The sequence below is a fragment of the Camelus ferus genome, chromosome 32 (genome assembly GCF_009834535.1).
Source record: "Camelus ferus isolate YT-003-E chromosome 32, BCGSAC_Cfer_1.0, whole genome shotgun sequence".
NCBI lineage: Eukaryota > Metazoa > Chordata > Mammalia > Artiodactyla > Camelidae > Camelus > Camelus ferus.
Genome location: NC_045727.1, coordinates 7,615,899 through 7,631,014, shown reverse-complemented (window position 1 = coordinate 7,631,014; position 15,116 = coordinate 7,615,899). Strand labels below are relative to the sequence as shown.

Sequence of the window (15,116 nt, the reverse complement as noted above, 5' to 3'; positions counted from 1 at the left end):
ACATACAGTAGCCAAGACATGGAAGCAACCTATATGTCCATTGACAGATGACTGGATAAAGAAGCTGTGGTATAATAAACAATGGAATACTACTCTGCCATAAAAAAGAATAAAAGAATGCCATTTGCAGCGACATGGATGAACCTAGAGATTGTCATTCTAAGTGAAGTAAGCCAGAAAGAGAAAGAAAAATACCATAGGATATCACTCATACGTAGAACCTAAAAAAAAAAAAAAGAATAAAGAACGCTATGAACTCATCTACAAAACAGAAACAGACTCTCAGACATAGCAAACAATCTTACAGCTACCAGGGAAAGGGGGTGGGAGGGGATACATTTGGGAGTTTGAGATTTACAAATGTTAGCCATTATATATAAAAATAGGATTTTAAAAAGTTTCTTCTGTATAGCACAGGGAACTACGTTCAATATCTTGTAATAACTTTCAATGGAAAAAATATGAAAACAAATATATGTATGTATATGCATGACTGGGACATAGTGATGTACACCAGAGATTGACATATTATAACTGACTGTATTTCAATTTAAAAAAAAGAAAAAGAAAAAGAAAAAAAAAGTGGGTAACAGTGAAACAGTCTCCCTCTTTTGCTTCCCCTCTTCAGTGCCTGGCAACCACTAATTTGCCTTTTGTCTCAAGGATTTGCCTGTTCCAGGCATTTCTATAAATGGAATCCCACAATAGGTGGCCATTTGTGACTGGCTTCTTCCACTCAGCATGATGTTTTCGAGGTTCACCCACGTTGTAGCAGGTATCTGTGCTTCCTTCCTTTCTACAGTTGAATAATGTTCCATTGTATGGCTAGACCACATTTTGTTTATCCATTCATCCATTGATGGACATTGGGGTGGTTTCTACCTTTTGACTCTTGTGAACAATGCTGCTATGAACCTTTGTGTTGAAGTTTTTGTTCGAACACTATTTTCAGTTCTTAATGGGTACAGAGTTCCCTACTTGGGACGATGAAATGTTTTGGAACCGGATAGAGGTGATGGTTGTAAAATATTGTGAATATTCTGAGTGCCATTCAATTGTACACTTTAAAACGATACATTTTATCTCAATAAAAAGAATGGATACCACTACTGGAGTATCTACCACATTTTGGGAAACCTGTGCTTATGTGAGCCCAGCACTTAGCACAGTACCTGGCCCTGAGCAAAGGTGCAAAGAATACTGGCCAATGTTATCATTGCTGGAGCCATGTTGACACTCCCAGTTCCTACTTCAGAATTCTTTCAACATCACGCTGCTTTCACTAAGAAAGTTCCTCTGCATTTAAGCCAGTACTATCCTTGAAGGTCAGTGATAAAATCTCAGGGTCCCTGAGACACCAGAACTAGAATGCCTTGCTTGGCATCCGTAAATCTCTCTGTTTCCACAACATGCACACCTGGCTGGAATGACCCAGCTGGCCATCATTCCTAGATATGGCTAAGGACGACACAGCATAGACATTCAACAGACACCAAACTAGTTGCTTGTTGACTGAACACCAAACCTATTTCAGCAGCTTATTCAACAAGTCTTATCTCCTTAATAGACCGGATGCTTTACTGACCCAGGAATCTACCCTATCATTTGCTGGTGAAGTCTCAGACGCCCTGGCACTGTTCATTTGAGCTTCTTATGATGCCCACTCCCATTTCCTCAAAGTGCCCTGACTTAAAGCAAATGCCTATTTCATTCTGAGGATTTCCTGACGATCCTACAGAAAACTGGAGACACTGCAGCACCTCCCAGATCAGGGAAGCATCTTTCTGCTCAAAGCTAATGAACTGAGCTTGGTTTTACTGACGACTATCAGCAAGCTCTTCCTCTTCTCCTTGCCTGTGCTGGTTATCCTGTGTCCTTTGCCTCCGATCCTCCTTGTCCTCTGGCTTCTGATTGGGTCTGATCAATGGGAGACACAAAAGAGCTATAAAGCAGAGGGAGGAAGAGAGGGGCTGCTGTCTCTTCCTCTTGCCTCTTGTCTTGGTGCCGTGGTCTGGAGAGGTCCGCAATCCTGTGTGAGCAAAGCATCTCCTGGGACCACCCCCTGCCTCTGCCACCGCATTCCATGGTCCCAAGGGCCTCAGTAACACTGTTTCCTCCCCCTGCTTCATCAGGCAGGGATGGTCATCACTTCCCTTATTGCAAATCTCTGGATATTTTGCCCTCCCTTGTTGGTGCTTCAAACCATGTCCTTGAATAATTCCTTTATTAAATTATCATGGAATAAAGTGTTGCAGCTGCAGGTACCTTCTGTTTCCTGCTTGGACCCCGAATGACAAATCTTCATCCTCACTGCACTCTGAGTCCAGGGATAAGGAATATAAGAAGCTAGCTTAGGGTGAAGGGCATAGCATGTCTAAACTGCCTCATCCGAATGGCCATCCGCATTCTTACTATAGACGTACAGAGCACCCAGGTATGAACCAAGCATTTAATGGTCCCAGTAACCCAGTGAAGCGCAGTCATCCCTCGTGTTTACAGAAGAGGCAAAGGACGTTTCAAGAGAGATGAAATAACCTGCCCAAGGTTACAGAGTGAATAAGGGGTAGTGGCTGGATTCGAATCCAGCTTGGCCAGAATACTGCCTCCTCTGCATCACCTCATATTCGAGAGGTGATGTCATGGCGAGTCAGACCCCCGTGCCTGGGAGAAAAGCTTGCTGACACTAGAAAGGATGTCAAAGCTGCAATTCTGAGTCACCCTTGGGAGCTCAGACACCTTCAGGCACGCCCTGGCTACCAAGCCAGTGGTGAAAAAGGCAAGTTTGGAAGATATTCCAGGGACGAACCTCCAGCTCATTTCTCAATTCCTCAAGAGGCCTGGAGCCTTTTCTGCTGCTGACAGAGGGAACTGTCGCCGGCTCACTGCTCAGTGCCTGTGATGTAATGAGCACTGTGGAAGAGGGCTCGACTGGGATGCTAAACAGCCGTAAATGACATTGTCACCAGCCTTCATAAAGCACAGTGACTCACAGCCCTAATTAAAATGCTGAGGGGAAAAATGTAAAGAAAGTCTGCCATGGAAAACAGTGACATTCTGCTAAACTGCAGGGTTACTTCTTCCAGGAAAAAAGGTGCTTATGAATATACGTATATGCGTGTGGGGGGAGCGGGGATAGAGATGGGGAGGCTGAAGATTATTCTCTTAAGAAACTTGGGAAATTTTAATTACAGAAGAAAGTCTAACTAATGCTTTTCTTGCCACCCAACTTCTTATTGTGAAATATTAAAACACAGAAAATTTAAAAGAACAATATAATAACACCTATAAACTTCTAAGTATATTCCACAATTATTAGCATTTGCCATATTTGCCCTGTCTGTTCTATCTATCTATCTATCTATCTGTCCATCCATTCATCCATCCATCATCTCTCTCTCTCATTCTATCTACCTAACACCTATCTCTCCATTCATCTGTCTATCATCCATCCATCCATCCTTCCAATGATCTATTCATCCATTCACCCACCCACCTACCTACCTACTTATATATCTGTTATCTATCATCTCTCTCTGACTCTCTCTCATCCTTACATGGAACCATTTGAAAATAAGTTGCAGATGTCATGATGCTTCAGCCCTAAATTCTTAAACATGCACATCCTAGACGAAAGACAATTTCACTCAAAACTCACAGTACCATCATTACACCTAAGAAAATTAATAATACTTGCAAAATCTCGCCAAATATTCACTTAAGGTTGTGTTTTAAACAATGGCAACCAAAGGAGTAAATCTAATCGCCACTGCTCAGGAGAGAAAAGTCAGTCTACTGCACAGAAACAGACTGTCAAGGAATTCTTGAGCGGGAAGATTTTTGGCTTCATGCGGGCTGGTTCCTATCACTAGAGTCTCAAGATGAGGTGTATGGGACACAATGATTGACTCAGGCATGAGTTTAGAACCAGACAAGAAGTCCAATCTGATTACACAGTATTGTTTTTAAAAAGAGCCCTCCTCCAAAGGAAGTCGCCACGTGGTTTCATTCAATGTAACCACCAGTGTTAACCGCAAAAACGTGGCTCCCAATGCATTCTTGCTGTTTCTGAAAAGCAAATGAACTCTTCAAAGTCCGATGAGATAGTACCAGTGGTGAGATTCAGAAAAGAAATATAACTTCTGAAGGCAAGTCTTGAAGAAGGGACGCCCCAAGAAGCCCTGGGCATTGAAGACAGTAGTTAAGGAAACAACATTTATCTGCATGTAGGAGTTTTGCGTGTTTGTTAAAAAATAATCAAAAACAATAAAAATATCAGGCCAAAAAAATCCATCCAGACTCATCCTTTTATAGCATGCATTGTGAGAAATCAAGGGATTTCAGTTCAGTGACTACCGTGAGATCAGGGGAGAAATGACAAACCGAAGTCTTTTCAGCTAAGACTGATCTTAATAAACTAGCACATAGATGTTATTGACTCCTCTCGTTACCTGAATTCTGGTACATGAATATAATTGGTTTTCATTTTCCTTACTGAATATTTCAGAGCGAAGAGACTGCTTCAAAAATCAAAGAGAAAAACCTGCCCAAAATATGTCAGTTGCTCTCGAGTACTGTTCTGATTTATCCCTGTAGGTTACATTTTTAGGCTAAAAATTCCTGGAATGAAATACAGCACAAGGCGATCCACATGGCTATTTCAGCGACCAAATAGGATGGATCTGCTCACATCACCTGCCCCATTGCATTCTAGCTATGGGCAAGTGGATCCCTTTCTCGGACACCAGGAGCTACTAGAGGGCAAGGACAGTGCTTTCCACTTCCTTCTGCCCCAGCCTCTATGCGGGGTCTGGCACAGAACTGGGGGCTCAGGGCTTGCTTGTGAGATGAAGAACTGGCCACCCTGACTTGTTTATGACAAGAAATCCTTTAGCTGAGAGACGCTGGCTGCTTGATACTGTCTGAAGCCAGGCAAGCTTTTTGAGTTCACCAGCTCCCTTCTTCACCTCTACCTGCAAACGGGTCCTAGAATGGCTCACCTCTTTAATCCCCAAGGTAGCAATTTAGCCATCAGGTTCTCAGTAAAGAAGAGATTCCTGAGTATTATTTAATGCTGGTGGGTAAAGGTTCCTGGCAAAAGTTGAGACACTTTTTAGGACATCCCTGAAAAAATCTGTGGAATTTCTTTTAGGTGACTTTAGCTCAAGATTCCAGATGACTAAAAAGAAGGTCCATGTTTTCTGGGGATCCCATTTGAGAAGAGATGATCTTATGAGGTAAGTGACAGAGTACACAAATCGGAGGTGGGGAAAAAGAAAACATTACCCAGGCTGGAAATGGAGATTTTGCCCCTGCAAAGGGCATCTGTTTTCAATCCTAACAGAGCAAGCTTTCTTTTAGGAGCTGTCAGCAGAAATCACGAATGCCACTGATGGATGAGAGTGGGGCGACTGTTTTTCTCAGGCGAGACATAGAATGTAAGATGGAAAAGATCGTGGAGGAAAGTTAGTCCAGAGGTCGTAAACTGAAATGTCTCAAAGCAGGCAAGTGACATAAACAATATTTAATGGTGGGGGGCTGTGATCTAAAGGCAACAAAAACGGACCAGATCAAACCAAACCAAAACACAAACCCTGTACCAGACAGATAGAACGTATCTGCATGCTTCCAAATGCAGTTGCCCTCGAATTCCAGCTCCTTCATTTCATAGATGAGAAGATTGGGGCTGAGTGAGTGGAAGGGGCCTATGTGAGCTGGCTAACTAAAGGGGTCTCTCCTTTTTGCATTTCTTTTCTTTGTTCTGATCACTGACACAGGCCTGATGCTGTCTGTCCCCTTTCCAAAATTACATTTACACTGTCTCACTCAGTCCTTCTAACAACCCCATGCAGTAGCTATAGCCCCCATTTAATGGATGACCTGCCTGAGGTTCAGAGAGGCTAACTCACTCACCCCGAGTCACAGAATCCACAAGTGCCAGAGAGCCTGGCATCAGACGCTTCCCCAAATGACATCCTCATTTGATTTTTGCTGCTTGCTCTGCCTTTCAACCCGGCTGCACTGGACCCAGTTCGGCATTGGAGACCTTGTTGGGCATCGGAGACCCTGTCACTGAGAGGGTGCTACAGATCAGGAGGCTACCAGTTCTGCTTGCTGCCTCCTCTGTGAAGTCCTCCCTCATACTGCCAGTCACTTATCCTAGGTGCTGCAGAAACATTTCACCTCTGCCTCTCTCGTGGAAACTTCAAGCCTGGTACAGGGTTTGTTCAGGGACCCCTGCCCAACCAGACTGCAGGCTTTGTCAGAGCAGGGCTCACACCACCTTAATCCCAGCACCTGCCCTTGGGGCCGGGCACTGGGTCTGCCTTTTATCACTCATCATTACACATCTGACAAATGTGCTGACGTCTGCCGCAGAACCACACGTAGCTGCTCCTTGTCTTTGGCTTATCCTCGCTAAATACAACTATGCCAAGATCGACGTCTGCTGCACCCCGTTAGCTGCACTTTCCTTGGGGACTTAAGGGCATTTTCTGTTGCTAGATCCTTTTCATTTAATAGATTCACATGGACTCAATTTTCCAGCATTGCAGAGTCCTGTTCATCATTCTCCTTCACTAGGAACGGGCATGTAAGTGGCATAAACATATGTAGGACTTAACAAAGGTTGGGTGCAGACTGACGTGGCAGCTGAAATGAGCCCAAACCAGTGGTTCTGGTGAAATGAATGATAGGTAGACAGGATTTATTAGCTCCTGTGATTATCTAGCTCCCAAAATTATACCCATAAGGTTATATTTTAAAAAGGAATTTCCTCCCTAAAAAAGACAGATGGATCAACCAATGGAGTTAATGCCCAATGTTAGATGAGGACTCAGGGCTAAAGCACAGCAAGGTCACGGTGGGGGAATCATGCTCATTCTTTCCTAAGTAGTTTGTCCAATCTATGACAACAACTAGGAGAGAGACGAAATTAAACTTCTTTTAAGTACAGAATCTGTGGGGCTTTTTTACACTGAAGCAAACATGCCATTATCCTAAATGAGCACCAGGCAAGGAGTCAAGGCACTAAGGTTGTATCCTAGCTTTCTCAGTACGGTGCTGTGTGACTTTCAGCAAGTGATGCCCCTTTTCTGGGCTTTGGGTTCTCCATCTGTAAAATAAGGGTGCTCGACAAAAGCTGAGGGCATTAGACTCTCCTGGAGAAGTCTTGTTAAAAACATAGAAACTTCAAGTCTTCCCTGGGGACACTGATTCATTAGATCTGGGGTGGGATCTCTGCTTTTAACCAACTTCTTGGTGGATTCAGATGTTGATGGCCCCTGGGCTGATGTTTTTGGCATTTGCCAGTTTAGATATGCCCAAATGCTGTTGTGTATTAGAATGAGGAAAATGGCCGTGTTTATAGTTGTTGCAGCCTTTGTGGTGTTAACTACATAAACCCACAATGACCAGTGGTGGGAAGCATGCCCCTTTATTCAAACGACCAGATGAAAATTTCTCCTGGAATGCCAAATTCAACTTTTGCACATTCTGGTTGCTAGTAGGAAAAAGCCCCAGTTCTAACGGGCACAATTGTTGCCTGAAGCTCTCAATCACATTCCAAGGTTCAATAACGCATGCAAAGACCCCAGAACCTGAGTGACAAGCGACATACTGAGTGTTGTCATAAGACACACCAGAACATACACCCAAGAAGGCAGCACAGCCGGACCTGCATGTGCTCACAACACCCACATGAACTGCTCCCCAAGTCTTCCTGCAGCCTAGGGAATTAGCACCCCCACCAGTGGGAAAGTTTTTGGATCACTGTCCTGGTGGTACCTTGGACAGCTCCCTGCAGCTCGGCTGCAGAGACCCTCAGGGAGCAGCCTACCCCACCATGTCACTCCTAGCCTTGCACCCTTTCCGGGGAGGTCCTTCCCAAAGAAGACAAAGCCTTTGCAATGTGGCAGGTTGCAGGGAGGGCTGGCTTTAGCCATTTGGGGAAAACGAAGACGCAGGAAGAACAAACAACAGGCTGGTCTGGAAAACACATCCACGCTACTGGCCTCAAATGGTGCCACAGGAGACTTCCCTCTGGGGTTCTCTTTCTTCTATAATCACCAATCTTGGCATTAAAGCACTGTTCCAGAACACTCTTCACATACGTTATCACAAAATCTTCAAAACAATCCCTTGTGGAAGTTATTGTCCTCATATGGCAGATAATGGAATTGAAGCTCTGATAGGGGTCACATATGCATAGAGTGAGCTAAGCTTGGCCTCAATCAAGGGTCCTTACCAGATCTCTCTACTATGTGGCCTACTCTTTCCCTTCGTGACTGGGATTTTGGGGTAGCCTCCAGCTGTGCAGGTGTATCAAGAAATGGGTCTGTGGGTGCTAAGGCAGGAGCACAGACTGCTTACGAGTCGCGCCACTTACCAGCTAGGTGATTAGGGGTGGAGCATTTGGCTCGCCCTGCCTCAGTTTCCAAAGCTGCAAAATGGGATTTCAGATCGCTGTGCTGGTGACTTGGGGGAGGTTTTTAGAGTATTCCTGGGATACCTGGTGTGTAACAGCACCTTGGAGACAACACAAAGCTGTGTGCCCTTATGGGGGCTCTTGGAAACTCGTGGAAAGGATGGGTGGGAGGGTGGAAATGGTGGGACAGGATGACTCCCTCTGGACACATGTCAAGGCTTCTCAAATCTGTCTGCTGAGATGCCTGAGAGCAGAGGAGAATGGATGGCAGCCCTGCAGGCTGGGGCACAAGAGGCTCCTTCTCAGTTTTACCTTAAGTTCAAAATATCAGTGGGGAAAATCAACGCTCCCTTGTACCTTTATGAACTCAGTGTGTTTGCTGCAATCCCAATTAGAGAAATGTGGAAGAAAAGGGGAAGTTTCCCTCATTCCTCTGGGGGACTAGCCTGAGGAGTAAGCTCCCTCCTCCTTTCTTCCAAGGTACTGGGCCACCAGAGGCCAGACGATGGGTCTTGGGTGCCCTCCCAGCATCGCACACATCTCTGCCCAGGGACCCTCCCTCTGTGGCTGCTTGGGCGCTCTTCTGGGGCTGAGCTCAGGGTTTGAGCTGGGTTATGGGCGTAGAGAGGTCTCACCTGCCAGTCTTCCCGGGGCTACTTGGGTCCCGTGCACGCCCAATTCAACGCAGCCTGGGGACCCTAAGGGGCAGACTCCTGGTTCCTACTGGCGGGAAACTCCCGACCCTCTAGTCTCCCAGATCCATTCCGGGGCGTTATAATAATACAATACCAGCAACATTTCCCGCGTGTTGAGCGCTTGCCTCGGGCTTTACATTCACATTTGTGATTTTTAAGGTCCCCACGACAGTCCAGTCGCACGAGAAATGTATTGTTTCCCTCATTTTACAGACAAGAGAACTGAGGCTTGGAGAGGTAAAGGGACTAACTTGAGGCAACACAGCAACTAAAGGGTAAATCTAAGATTAGAACCCAGGGGTGTCACTCTGAAGCTATCTGCTCTCGCTCTGCTGCCTTCTCGGTGCGCGCCTCCTCTCCGGGTGCCCGCCCCAGACAGCGCGGTCCGAGCCAGCCGAGAGCCGCGGGCGCCTCGGCCACAGTGCCCTAGGGGTGGAGGCGAGGGGCTCGAGATCTTTCGGGCACAGTCCGGAGAACCCTGTCCGGACTCTCGGGCCCACGGACACCTCGGGTGTCCCTGGAAGTTGGATCTCATGGGGGACCCTGCTCCGACCCTCAGTTACCTGAACGCAAACCCACTGCTCGTGCGCGGTGCACTGCAGAGCCCTGAATCCCAGGGGAGTGAGTCCCTAGCCCGTCCCGGAGCCCTAGAGCCTCATTCGACCAACTTTCCTAGGCTCTGGGAGCCAGTGCTCTTGTACCCGAATCCCGCCCGGACGCAGGAAGTCAGAGGTGCAGGCGGCCCCGCCATTCCCGGGAGCGCGGTAAGAATCCTCGCAAAGTTGGAAGCCAGGCAGGAGCAACAACGTTCCTCAGGAACAGAGCCCTCCCAGACTCAGGCCCCCCGCCGCGGGTGGCGAGCGGGGCCAAGAGTCCGCCATTACGGCGGGCTCGAGGCGGCCGTGCCTCGGGAGAGCCGGGCACCGAGGAAAGCTGAAAGTTGAGGTCGGGCAGGTGCAACAATCCCCCGGGACTGGCGTCCCCCAGCCTCCGGCTGCCCGCGGGGAGTAGCGCGCGGTGCCAAAGGGGCCGCCATTACCGCAGGCGCGCAGCGCGGAGCCGAGCGCGCGGCGGAAGACGGACGCGGGTCCCTGCAAAGTTGGAGCGCGTCAAGCCTCGGGACCGGCGCCCTCGGCCTGGGAGCCGCCCGCTGGGAGGAGAATGAGGCCGCCGGGACCAAGTTGGGACGCGCGCAAACCTCGCGCCTCCCCGCGCGCACTGGGGGCTGGCTCGGGAGCCAGGAGCCCTAGGGGACGGCGAAGGGACGCGGGACGCCGGGGCCGAGAACTCACCTGACGCCGAGCCAGGCGGCGCCGAGGCTGCCTCTTCGCGCTGCGCACCCGCCCCGCCCGCTGGTCCGCTCGCCAGCCCGCCTCCTCCTCCTCCGTCTCTTCCTCCTCCTCCTTCTCTCGGGCGCCCGCAGCCGCGGCGCTCGGGGTTCCGTATCCTCCCGGTCCGCCGCCCCGCGCGGCTAGAAGGCGCCAGTCGCACCCACTCACCTCTGGGTAGGAGCCGCGTGCGTCCCTCCCCCTTCCCCGCCGCTTTGTGCCTCTCCGATCCCTCCCCGCCCCCTCTCGCCGCGCCCCCACCCTTCGCAGGTCCCCTCCCCTCCCTCTGCCCCAGCGAACCCAAGTTCGGGACGGAGGCTGTGGGCTTCCCCGGGCGCGCCCCGGCTCACCCCGTCCGCCTCTCGCCGCCTGGCCGCCCCGCGGAGGAGCCGCGGCGCTAAGTAGCTCCTCGCCCGGCGGCTGGAAACGCGGCGTAAATATGTAGGGACGGAGCCGTGAGCTCAGCGAGGGTCGTGAGGGGGAATTTATTTCTTAATGTCCCTCCTTTATCCTATCATCGCTGAAACGAATTAGCGGTGACGTCCAACCCGGCTGGTTTATGGGTGTGGGGCGGGAGACGTCGCAACCCTCATTAAAAGAGCCGCTCTGGGCTCCAAAGCATACATCTTTTATATAACCTAATTTCCATTTTTTTCTATCAGGAAACACACACACACACACACACACACACACACACACACACACACACAAACACACACACACCCCTTGACAATTTCTGGGAGCCTGGAGGGGTCTAAATGTAGTAGCCACAGGGCAGCTCTCTTTCAGCAGGCAGAGAGGACCTCACGGGAGGAAGGGTTGCTTATTCCTGCCTCTACATCAGGGTTGGGATAACACTCCTTAATGGGACAGTGGAACACACTGGCTTTCATGCCGGACAGGGCTGGAAGCCCCAGGAGCCTGAGTTCTGGGCCTGGCTCTTGGGTGGGAGACAGGGAGAGAGGCAGCCAGTTCTGGAGATGTTGCCTTGAGCTGGTCTTCCCTGGAGGAGCAGCGCTCAGGCCTGGCAGCTGGGGAGGAGGAAGGACGGAGGGGATAGGCTCACCTGTAGCCTGGTAGACCTGCAGGCAGGGAGAGGCCCAGGGCTGGGCTGGGAGGAGGGGCGGATGCAGAGAACCAAGCTTTCCTTTCTTTCTTAGGGGCCCTAACATATGGGTAACCATATAAACCCGGCTCAAAAGCTGTCTTTTCCTGGGCAGATTGCAGAGGATTTTGCATTTCACTGTTGCTGCTGCTCACACGCTCTTGGGGAAATGGGGGAAAACCAAGGAAAGAGAGAATTCAGACAGACACACAGACACACAGACACACTCTCTCTCTCTCTCAGCACCTGGCTCTGGGAGCCTTCATCTTCCCCCTCCCAGCCCTGCTGAAGGGAGCAAGCCCACTCAGGCTCTGAGCTGTGCAGGAAAGCCGCAAAGAGGAATCCCCCACCAGCACCACCCTTTGTCACTAATAAATGCTTTTCAGATCGTCTTGCAAGACAAGCACAGGAGAAAGGGGTGTGACTTTGGAGGCAGGAAGAGGGGTGTGGAGGATGAGGATGGGAGGAGAGAATGGAGAAGTTGGTGGAGGAGGACATGTGTGGAGGTCTGTTCGTCTTCAGCACGCCGGAAAGAAGACACAAGAAATACCCCCTCAGCCCCCAGGGCTCTGCCACCTCCTGACTGTGCCATGCAGCACAAGGTTCAGAGCCTCAGTTTTCCCCAGTGGTGAAATGGGCCTGGGGTTGTTGTGAAGATGCGTACAAGGAGGTGATGCCAGCAAAGCTCCTTGGCCCAGTGCCTGACATATAGTAAATGCTCAGTAAACAGGAGCCCAAAATAAGAATAACGGTGATGAGAATAAGAACGGGGACGTAAAGGCTGGATGGAGCATCCCAGAGAAGCGGGGCTGGAGCTGTGTTCTTCCAGCTGGACCCAGCTTCCCCTGCCCGAACCATTTCAAAGTTGAGTGCTGGGCTTCCGTGGTGTCAGAGTCAGACTCAGAACATTGCTCCCCTCAATTACCATGGCAACTGGGGAAAAGCAGGAAGCCAGAGGAAGGGAAGCTGCTCTTCCACTGGGCTGGCCGTTCACCTGCTCAAAACAGCTACTGTGTGTGCCTGCCTGTGTGGGTTCAGCTTGGGGTGGGGGCACCTTCTCTCCCGGAGCACCAGCTGCTCTGATCTGTGGAGAAGGGTGGTTGGTATGGGATCGGCAGCCACGAGACAGTGGGGTCAGGGCCAAGGCTGGACTGTACCCACAGAAGGCAGAGTTGGCTTTGGTTCAGGGAGAGGGGGACAGAAATCCCACTCCTCCAATTGTGTTCTCGCCAGCAGGTGTCCTGGTGCGGTTGAGAGCAAAGTACGGGAATGCAGCTCCAGGACAGCAGTTTGGGAAGATAGGGTTTCCGAGCCCAGGGAGGGAGTCAGTTACCATGAGGGGTCCTGTGTGTGTGTGTGTATGTGTGTGTGTGTGTGTGTGTGAAACAGACACAGAGAGATAGGCAGAGAGAGAGAATAAAAGGGGAGAAGAGAGGGAGGGAAGGAGAGGCAGAAAAAGAGGAGGAGAGAGAGACAGAGACAGTCTCTTAGTCAGTCCCTTAGTCTAGTTGGTTCTGGAGGATTAAGGGGACTAGTGACAGCACTGGTTGTCATGGTGGAGAGGACAACGGCTCTCTTGTTTCGAGTCCTCATTTTGCCAGTCTTAAGCCAAGCGTTTTCTAGGCATAGCCCATTGGCTCATTATAGAAATTGTTAAGGGATGATTGCTTTTTTCATTCCCATTTTACAGAAGCGAAAGCAGAGGCTCAGAGAGGCAAAATGACTTGCTCTAGTTAGTTGGTGGTAAAAGCAGCCATCAGAACTCAGTCCTACTGACCCCAAGGTGGGGTCTTCTTGCCTCCCCACTGCTGCCTTGTGGAGAAAGACTGAGACAATGTCAGGAGCCCTCTTTTGGGGTGGCAGGGGAGTGTCTAGCGTCCGGGCCACCCTGCCTTGCTTGTGCTGGGAAGTGACCCCAAAGGGCTTCAAAAACTGGCACTAAAAGACCAGAGCCTCATAGCCACGTGGTGACCCTCAGACTACTCAGAGGGCCAGTCCCCCAAAAGCTGCTCGGGCGTGGTGCCCTCTCAAGTCTTCCTACCTTCAAGAATGCTTGGGCATTCACTGTAACCTGATTCCACCAGGACCCCCTTGGTGTCCGGGGGAGACACCGATAGTGCCACCTTCTCCAGGAGCACTGTGGGACTCAAGCAGCTAAGAGCCAGCCAGGGGTCAGCACAGAACAAGGTCTCCATAAATGGTCACAGGCTCTTCTCTTGGGCCCACAGCCTCCATCCCTGTGGATGGTAGGTGGGAAAGTGCTTCTCCTAGTTGGAGAAAGGCTGTCCCCTCTCCCTGCTCTCTGCAGCCCTGGACCCTAACTGGTCCCCACCCGGCAGTTGAGAGGTGGGCCCAGGGGAGCCGAACGCTCTGGTGCAGCCAAGTGAAGGAGAGCGAAGGAGGAGGTTGACCGACCTGCCGCCACCGAGGGGGTAATACATTATCCAGGGCTAATGAAAACATAATTATCTTCTTTTGGCTGCAGAGAGGGGCTAATTTAATAGGCTGAGATCGAAAGGCATCTGCTGAATTCACCCAGCAGTGAAAACACTTGAAGGGCTTGGGCGGAGCGGGGCAGGCAGAGTGCGGCTGGCTGGGCCTGCAGCCATGTCAAGGTGGCAGCTCCCCCAGGGGAGTGGGGCATGGGGGTGCAGGGCAGAAGCAGCAGAGGGGGTGTGGCTGCTGACCGCCTCCTCCAGAGAAATGGCAGCTGCTTTCTCACCCTGTGATCTGGGACTGGTCCTTGGCCTCTCTGAGCCTCAGCTTCCCATCTGTAAAATGGGGTGACTCTGGCCTCCCTCTCATTGACTGGCAGGACTAGATGAGAGATGGGAGAGGGGTCCTAGTATATACTCAGTAAGCGTTTAACCAAACGTTCCCCACCCTCTGATGCTTTACTGAGCCAGGTCTACTTAGCCTCAACATCCACTCTTTGGAGAAGCCCCTTCTCTGAGCTCCCACAGCACCCTGCATCTTCTCTTTCATCACACAGCTCCACAAGGGCATGGCAGTTCTGTCTCACTTTGTCACTTGAAGCCAGTGCTTCTCAGAGCATGTTTCCTGGACCAGAGGCCTCCGCATCCCCTGGGAACTTATTAGAAATGCCAGTCCTTGGGCCCCTACCCTACACCTGCTGAACCAGACACTCAGGTGGGGGCCCAGGGATCTGTGCTGTGCACAAGCTCTCTACATGGTCTTGTTTCACACTCAAGTTTGAGAACTTCTGTTCTAACCCAAAACCTAATAGATGTTTGTTGAATGAATGAATGAAGATCTTCCTGGGGTCCAGCTATGCGATGATGATAGCTCTTCCTCATTACCCATCAGCTGTGTACAAAACTCTGTGCATGATGTCGTTAAACCCTCCCAGCCATCCCTGATCCATCACTCAGTATCCCCCACACTCCTTCATCCCCGGGTAATGCCCCTTGGCCTCCGTGTCTGTCCTGAGTTGAAGGCCCACAAAGGGTGTTGAAAGACCCAGGGGGTGCCTCTCCTGCTCCCTCTGGGCATAGATCCCCTCCCTTAAATAGCCCCCACCCGACTCCTCCCATCCCCACCCCACG

The 15,116-nt window shown here is 50.4% G+C and overlaps 1 protein-coding gene across 4 annotated transcripts in view; it reads right to left on the bottom strand.

The window, feature by feature from the left end:
* NOS1 (nitric oxide synthase 1) overlaps positions 1-15,116 on the bottom strand; it is a 166,919-nt gene that overhangs the window by 96,073 nt on the left and 55,730 nt on the right. For 2 of the 4 annotated variants that reach the window (XM_032471389.1, XM_032471390.1), the window contains exon 1: positions 10,410-10,540. The exons of the other annotated variants lie outside the window; for them this stretch is intronic. The gene's annotated coding sequence lies outside the window, so the exon portion shown is untranslated. Of the gene's footprint in view, positions 1-10,409; positions 10,541-15,116 lie in introns of those variants that run through there. 4 annotated transcript variants of the gene reach the window in all.